Below are 8525 nucleotides of genomic sequence, written 5' to 3' on the forward strand. Positions count from 1 at the left end.
TGATCCTGCATGCAGCCCAGGCGTCATTTGGCTCTCGCCTCTTGTAACTGTTGATAATTCTAGCTTTGATCATTAGATGTTTTGCATTAATCTCAACCGTCTTAAACTGTAGTCTGGCTGGTAGTAACAGAAAGCAGATAATGGTTGTTTTAAACGTTTACATACGTTGTGTATCACTAATGTTGCAGATGACAAGAATGATCAGTGCTGCCTCCTTTGCATATACCAGCGTTGCTCAAATCAGTCCATGGTTAGCATGTCCATAGCGGAGTCTCAGCATTCTCTCTCCCGGAGAGGAGACAAGAACGTACATATGCACAGTGCAGAGCACATCTAAAGTGCTCCAACGCGTCAGGGAAGCGAGTACCTGCTCTGCACACACAGACTGACTGTACGCTGCATCTGTAATGTGTCCAGTCATGGGACTGAGGAGAACTAATAGCCTAGAAGCCCTTAATTTGCCACTGGAAGATTTTATCATTCTGTTACATAGCTGTTAAAATGCAGTTTGGAGGGATGCCTAAATAGCCATTTATTTTCATAAGATTTAACTGGTAAATAATCCCAAAACAAGCACAGCTCCATGAAAACCCACGGCCTGCACGCTGCAGTTGTCTGCAAGTGATGTGTTCACAAACGGCCCAACTGCATTTCAGAAGCATGAAGCCCCCACACAAATCAGTTCTAAAGCTTTTCACTCGCCAGTTCTTCACAGTCAGTGTTTAGTGCCCGTCCAGTAACGGATCACTGAAATATTACTGAAATCTGACATCTTTTCCAGACATTTGTATGCACCTCAAATACAAACCACAACTATATACACCCCGAAAACAATACTGCAATGCTGTCTTCTACCCTTGCTTATTGAAGACAATAGCAATAACTTCAGATGACTTAAAAAGAGGCCGGGTTGGACACACATTATGAAATACTCCAGTTAAACTTATTAGGTCTAATCGGTGTGGTAATGCCCTTATATGTTGCATGCTGTGCCGATTGCAACATCCCACTCCCACATTCCTTGGGCTTAAAATGACTTTGTGCTTTGCAACTCTGCCTCATAATTCTCATTTGGGGTAGCCTTTTCAACAGTTTTCTCTGTTCCTCATGTCTGTTTTCTTCATAATTTTTCCAAAAAATCTGTGGTTTTGTAACTTCAAAGCCAAAAGGCTTAAAATTGAAATGGCTATGCACAATTTCTCTGAAGTCATATTGAACCTGACACTGATTTAGCTGGCCTGCAAAATAAACAGATGCCATCTTGTAGCTTCTTCATTACTTCATTTACAGAAAGATGCTCTAAATTAGTTACTTTTCTTTATAGTCCACCCTGTATTGACTGGCCCCTCTCAAATGAGTGTTGAGAGACCTTCCAAAACCAGTAAAGGGCAGAGGTAATTCTTCATTAAAAACTGATTTAATTCCAACAGTGGCCCAGAAATTATTAAAATTCTGACAGCATTCTCAAAGTATACTAAAAAACCAAACTGACTGAAGAAACAGCAGTATTCAAAAGCAAAATAAAGAAGCCTTCCTGTTTGCAGGCAGTCTTGTATCACAAGCAAATACGATAAAGGTTATTCCCTGTGTAAGTCATCCCTTTGTACAGGTAGTGGCAACGCCAGTGAGAGGCACCAAGCAGACCTCAGGAACCATCCGTGTACCGCTCCTCCTTCTGTCAGCCCCTTCCAGGGTCCTTCTGAGGAAGAAATCTACAGACCGTCATGTGCCTGAGGTGCACAGGTCCAAATTCAAACCTCCTCTCCAGACCAGACACGAATCAGGGACAAACGCAAACCTGCAGTCAGGCTGCAAGCGTAGGGGATACTACAAAAACAATACGCAGTTTTATTAAACTATTACACCACAAGTCGTTAAGAACCTAAAGATAGTGACACAAACATAACAGCACCTGGACGTAAACCTCCTGTACTCAACTGAAGTTAAAGGCAATGCGATGGAACACAACCAGTGCTTGCAAAATAACAACCAAATAAACCAGGCCACATATCACATCAAAGGCCAGACGTGAAACCGCTTAATTATTTTATTAGGTGTTTCTATTTAAAAGCAGCTAACAGCTTGTATAAATTAATATAATTCTATTGACTTTCTCATTCATTTTTAAACATGGAGTGTTCTGCTCCAACAATTACAATCATTTAATGGTTTGAGAAAAGTGAGATATAAGGATATTAAAAACCTGATAAAGATTGAAATGCAAAGGAAATCTCGTGAGGGACTAGAATATGTAGAATGTCTATGTCTCTATCTTTAGTCTTATCTTTCAGAAATAAATACATAAAATGATTTTATCAACATACAGAAAATAATTCAGCCATCCCGCAAGCTGATATTACTTGTTTAATATAAAATGTCATCTTTAATTTCAGACAGAAGCAGCAACTAAAAAAAAAAATAGAGTGCTTCTAAAGGCATAGTGCTTCAGTAATTATGCTACCAGATAGGGATTTTTCCCAATTATCTCATAGAGGATGGCTTCCTATTTTACTAATAACCACCAGCTTTAATTCAGAAATATAAAATCAAAGGCCTTCATATAAAGCTTCTATCCCACCACTTCATGTAATCTTTAAACTGTATAACAAAATTAATCATGATCAATTACAATTCATTTACCACAGCCTTCTACAGGGCTATGGAAAATAGCTATGATTAGAATCTTTATTCCATGCTTTCCCATTAATCTGTGAAATCCATTTTACATGGTATTTAATTGTCTTTTCTTAAAATAATTTCTAACTTTTCAAAAGTACAAAACCAGTAATTTCATGCTAGATGGCTGATGAGAGAAAGAAAGAAATGGCAATTGGTTAGGAAAAAGTCCAAAGGTTTACTTCTTTCTTTCTTTTTTTTTTTGCACTGTAGTTAACTAATTTACATCATGAAATTTAGCTCAACACTCGTAGTGTCTGTATGCTTTAAAATGCCTTGCTGGAGGAGATTTAAAATTTTCTGTTCATATCACCTTCTTCAGTTCTCTATTTTGTACTTCTGACTTCAATGCTGTCCTCAGAATATGCATCAAGCACAAGAGTGTTTTATCACAGAAATTATGAAAAACTAACTCTCTTGGAATTCCATTTGACACAAACTAAGACATAACTGCAGGAACAAATTTATTTTGTTTATTAAGACACAAATTTCCAATCTTGCCTGCTGTAAATGTCTGTTGAATTCAGTCAGTGACTCTGGCCTACTGTATCTTTTTCAAATACGTAACCTAGACTCTTACAATCTGCAAGTAGCTGCTGTAGAGACAAACATAATCTATTACTAGCCAGATGGTTATTAGGAATTGCGCCATTATTGTGTGAAAGTAATAAAATACATGTCTTCAAGCTTGAAAGCTTGAAGTCACTAACACTGCTTGAATTCTTTTCTTCCCTAAACTGTTCCAGGGAGAGGGATATTTTATCCAACTGAAGCACTATGCAAATATGATTTTTTTTCCCATTTTTTTTCAATCTGAAGTTGATGTTACTGAATTTTGCCAAATGAAAGTTAAACAGTGCTAGGGCTGAGAGAGGATGCTTATCTCTTCTCTCTTACATCAACAGCATATGGATCTCCAGTTTTCTAGGGGTTCTAAAGTGACACAGAATTAAATAACTTTGTAGCGTGGTAGTGGGATGTTTCAGACCTACCCAGATATGCGAGATATGTCCAGGACAGACCAGGCTAGACAGCACTTCTTGATTTAGATATTGGAAGGCCAGATGAAGCTCAGGGAAATGTTTCCTGCATTATTCCTTGTGAAGTTTAATCATTCCTCACCCATCTTCTCAGGAGTGCCAGTAAGTGTTAACCACAGATAGGTAAGCAGTGAATAAAGGATGGCTAATTGCACACTCACATCCTTGGAAATACATTTTGCTATGAGGAGAGCAGGTACAAGCCAGTGCTCTTAAACATCCTCTTCACTCTTTTAATTTCTGGGACAAAACATAGTCAGGAGCGTGACAGATCAAATCTCATGGCATCTCCAGTCTCACCTCAAGAAGTACAAGAAAAAAAGTGGGTTTCCATGGGAGGTACGAATAAGTCACACAACAGCTGTTAGTTTGAATGGTATTAAAATACAAAGCAAGTGGAACTTAACATTTGGTGCTCCCTCTTTAGCTAAGAAGTATTTTATTCTATGAGTGATCCCATTGGGATTGGCATCAATAAAAGTATTAGAAGCTGGATCATAATGAAGGAACAGCAGATAAAAAGAATAATAATCCCTTCATATCTATTTCAGCAGCCAAGCAGACTGGAAAGAATAGAAAAATTCTTGCTGTTATTTAAGGGTTTTTTTATTCAAATTGTTACTTCCTTAGGGAGGGCCTTACAACTGATGTGCTAGAAAAGGTGACCTTTGCATTACTGTTACCATTTCTAATAAAAATTATTCATACACTACCCAAAACTGAATTACATGCCCCACAATGTGCAGATGTAGGTAGATATGTAGGTCCCTGCCCAGGAAGTTTAGTCTCCAGATTAAGACATGACAAGTGGGTGCAATTACAATTAAAGGACAAAAAGAAAAAAAAAAAGAAGAAGAAGAAAAAAAAGGGGGATAAACAGCCCTCCACAATAACTTAAATGAATTTTCTCCATTAGTCCTATTTTTTTATCATAATGTATTATAAGCACTGTAGCTCATAATGTAAGTTCCTCTATTACAGGTGTTGGTATAGAAGGGAGCTTTTAGGAGAGACTGCACAAAAGTGTGTTTGAGCTGCAGAAAGAACTTTCTTCCACCTTTGGCCATTTCATCCCTCAAGAAAACACACATTCATTGACAGAACTTCAGGACAGAGGGAATTTTCCTTGCTGGTTTTGGTAATGGAGGGCAAAAGACTAACATTCATCTACTCCAGCCGAATGGAATAAGCAGTCATTTTCCAACCTCCTCTGGCACATAAGAGAAAACCAGAAGTCAGCCTGGAAAAGAGACGGCGGTGTGAGTGTGGTCTATAAAATGAAGAGGATCATGGAGAGGGCAAATACAAAATGACTCATTCATTTGCTTCCACACTAGTAACATGGGCCATGAAATGAAGCTGGCACACCTCAAGACGAAGAAAAGGAGGTGATCCTTCTCACAGTTGCGTAATTACAACATGTTTGATACAGGATGCTGGGTGTGCTAGAAGTGTGCATGAGTTCAGGGACAGCTTGGACAAGTTCAGGAAGAGAACTTCTCAAGAACTTCTAAGGGATGGAGAGTTAGTACTTTATGGCTTGCTATCTCCTACACAGGTCCCAAATAATACTGAAGTAGTTAACCCCATTAAAGTGAGAAGTTTTCTAGAAGTCGATGCAGAAGTGCTGACATCTAACAATGCTGCTGAGCTACGAGCTTTCCTGGTATTAGTAAACTAGCATAGAAAACCCATTTCATGCTTGTCTGCTGGAATAAATCCTCTGACTAATTCGTTACAGGTATGAAGATGCCTTGGTCTCCTTGTCTTAAACACCGGAGGAGAGCTGACTGCTGAAAGGCAGCATGAACATCACTAAATAATCACTTCATGTGTTCTGAGAAAAGCCTAGAGAAGTTAAGCTCCAATTGGTGCTCTATACTAGCTGGAATGATGATTTATAAGAATTGCATAGTACACATTTCCATCTAGGACGTGAGACAATGATGCTTTCATCATAAGTAAAATCAAAAGCCCTTAAACATGTTGTTCTAATTTTAACTTGGCAACATCACTGAATCTTGTAAGTGATCTGAAATCTTCACTACCAGACTGCTATTGAAGTCCATTTGCAGCAGAGGGTTGAGGTATGGTTTGGGCATGCAATACTAGATTCCAGAAAGGCTTCTTAATGTAATGGGTAATTCTGATTTCTTGAGCTCCCCAGAGAGCATATGCACTAAAATACTCTGAACAGGTAAGATCTATGAATTCAAATTAACAGGAATAATTCATTGAATCAACAACATTAATTTAAAAGTTTGGGTGACCTTTTTCTGCACTCCTTCTGAAGTGGGAGAAATTGTGAGGATAGAATGAAGTAAGGTTTTGGCCCAATATTATATATAATAGAATTACATCAGAGGCAGGTAATGTGGATTATTCTGTGGGGCCCTTAAATTCTAATGAATCAGCCTTTCTGAGTTTGTCTATAAATTCTTAGAGACACAAAAAACCTAAGCATCTACTCCCTTTGAATGTGATACTGTATCACAGATCTGAGCACCTGATCACCAGATCTGAGTATACCATATGCTGTAGCATCACAGTTCTGAGAACCTATTGACTATCACTGAATCCAGTTTTGACCAGGATGACCTAGGATAACTTGGAAGCAGATTTTTTTCTGTGTGCTTCTTTTAACCATTTCTTCCAAACACCTGGTCAGGATTTTTGTTTACTGAATTCTATTGGTGACTGCTTGACTGACCAATTTGCACCCTAACAACAGTTAATTATGTGAGCAGAAGTTAACTAATGAATTTTAATGTGAATAATTCAACACTGTACTGGACTAACTTAGTCCTGAAGAAATGAAAAAAACCAAACTCCTTGAGCTACATAGTAACCTTCCTTCTTAATTTTCTGCTAGGGTTACGGAGCACAGAGATGGAGGATCTATCTTCTTCTACAATCTGCATTTGAAGAAATCAGCCTTTCAAGGCTAGCTAAGCAGAAAAATAGCCTGGAAATGGTTTTGTACCTAGCACTCCTAAGAATCACTTTAACCCAGTTCATATTTATACATGCTAGATGTGAGATAAGTCATCAGTCAGTAGAAAGGATTATTCCAAAAGGGAGCCTCCCCTTCCTGTACACCCTGGGCTTAGGAGGTGGCAATAGTCACCCAATATACTTAAAGGGTTTAACATTAAAATGTTGAGACACGGGTTTCTCATTTATGTCTACATAGAATCATAGAATCATTTAGGTTGGAAAAGACCCACATACAGGAACAAAGATTTGTAGGAAAGCCTGATCAGGAATGTTAACATAACAGTATGACAACAATATAGCACTATGCGAAAAGACGTTATTATCAAAACACTACAAACTAAAATTACTGCAATTAATACAATTTAATTATGAAGATTCATGGTGATTGGATGTGGTGACAATCTGCCCAAGGAACTATTCTCCCCTGTTTAAAAGCATTTCTGTCAGCTTTTCAAAGAAAAGTCAGGTAATTCATCCACTAGCAAAATTATAGATGAGAACTACAAGACGAACAAATAAAAGATGACAGACTGAGCAATTTAATTTTTTTATCATTTTTCATTCTTCTCTCTTCTTTCTGCCTTCTCTCAGGTAACAGCTTAAACTTTGTTAACGTACATGCTAGCTCATCCCAAAACACCTTGTTTATGTCTTGATGTAGTAACGGTAGATGTAACTATCAAATACGAATTTGAAAATTTTCCTTAAGACTGTAGATTATTTAAGGTGGGGATCAACTCCAGGAAGGGTGGTTTTTCTGTTAAAACTCCGGAGTAGGAGCCAAAAGACCGGGGCTCTGCTACAGACTTCTGTAGCTAAGGCACTTGAATCCCAACTCAGCATCACACAGAGACAAGCAGCGCGGCCGAAGGCAGGAGCCTTGTTCCTGATTCTGAACGGCTGTGTGTTTGTTCAGTCTTTACATCACACTTTTTAGCTCTAAAAACAATTACCGATGTACGACAATAACACCCTATTTGAAACTTTGCATTAAACAGGTGGAGTCATGCAGCAACTGGTCTGACCTGGTTCGTGTTATCTCAGATGAAGCATGCCTGTCACAAGGAGATCTCTTTGGCACTAGCCGACAAAGTCTCAGATGCAGCCGGGAACCCAAGCGTTGTGGAGCAGCGGTGGGTGAGCGTCCCTCCGCCGCGTGCCCTCGGAAGGCAGGCGCAGGGCTCTCCTGCTTCGTTCCAGGCTCCTCGCAGGGATTCTGCAAGCTTGTCGTGATCAGCTGAGAGGCGAACCCAAAGAACCGGCTCTGAGCTTTGCCAAGGTAAAATGGCATACGTCGGAGCCAAGAACATCTAAGGAACTGAAATAAGGTGCATCGTGGTAAGGTGCGGGGTGTTTGGTGAGTGGCTGGAGGAGAGGAGATGGAAGCAGGACATGCTTGAACCTGCAGGGGGTTTCACAGGGATGAACTCTTTGCTCCTAACAGCGGACTATGGACTTGACTGGGGGGACTGGGGATGGGGAGGTCAGGAAGGCGATGCAGGGCTCTGCCTGTGCCGGACTCATTGGAGGATCAGGGCCTGATATTAGAGGTTTCTAAGAATGATCTTCTTTCCTTTGAAGATAAGTTACTAGTAGTAGTAGTGAGACTACACTTAAAAGGCTTTCCCTACTTCACCTCAAAGTACATGACTGGTTCCATTTACTCTGATGCTTATCTATCAGCTGGCGATTAAGTGATCAAGCAGATCAGGGCTGATAAGCGTACAAGGCTGATAGCAATGATCAAAATGAGTTTTCAAGACTATCTATATGATTTAGAAACACAAATTAAGTTTGTTCCTCAGTTCTTTT

This window comes from Accipiter gentilis, chromosome 9, assembly GCF_929443795.1.
Source record: "Accipiter gentilis chromosome 9, bAccGen1.1, whole genome shotgun sequence".
In the NCBI taxonomy this organism is placed as follows: domain Eukaryota; kingdom Metazoa; phylum Chordata; class Aves; order Accipitriformes; family Accipitridae; genus Astur; species Astur gentilis.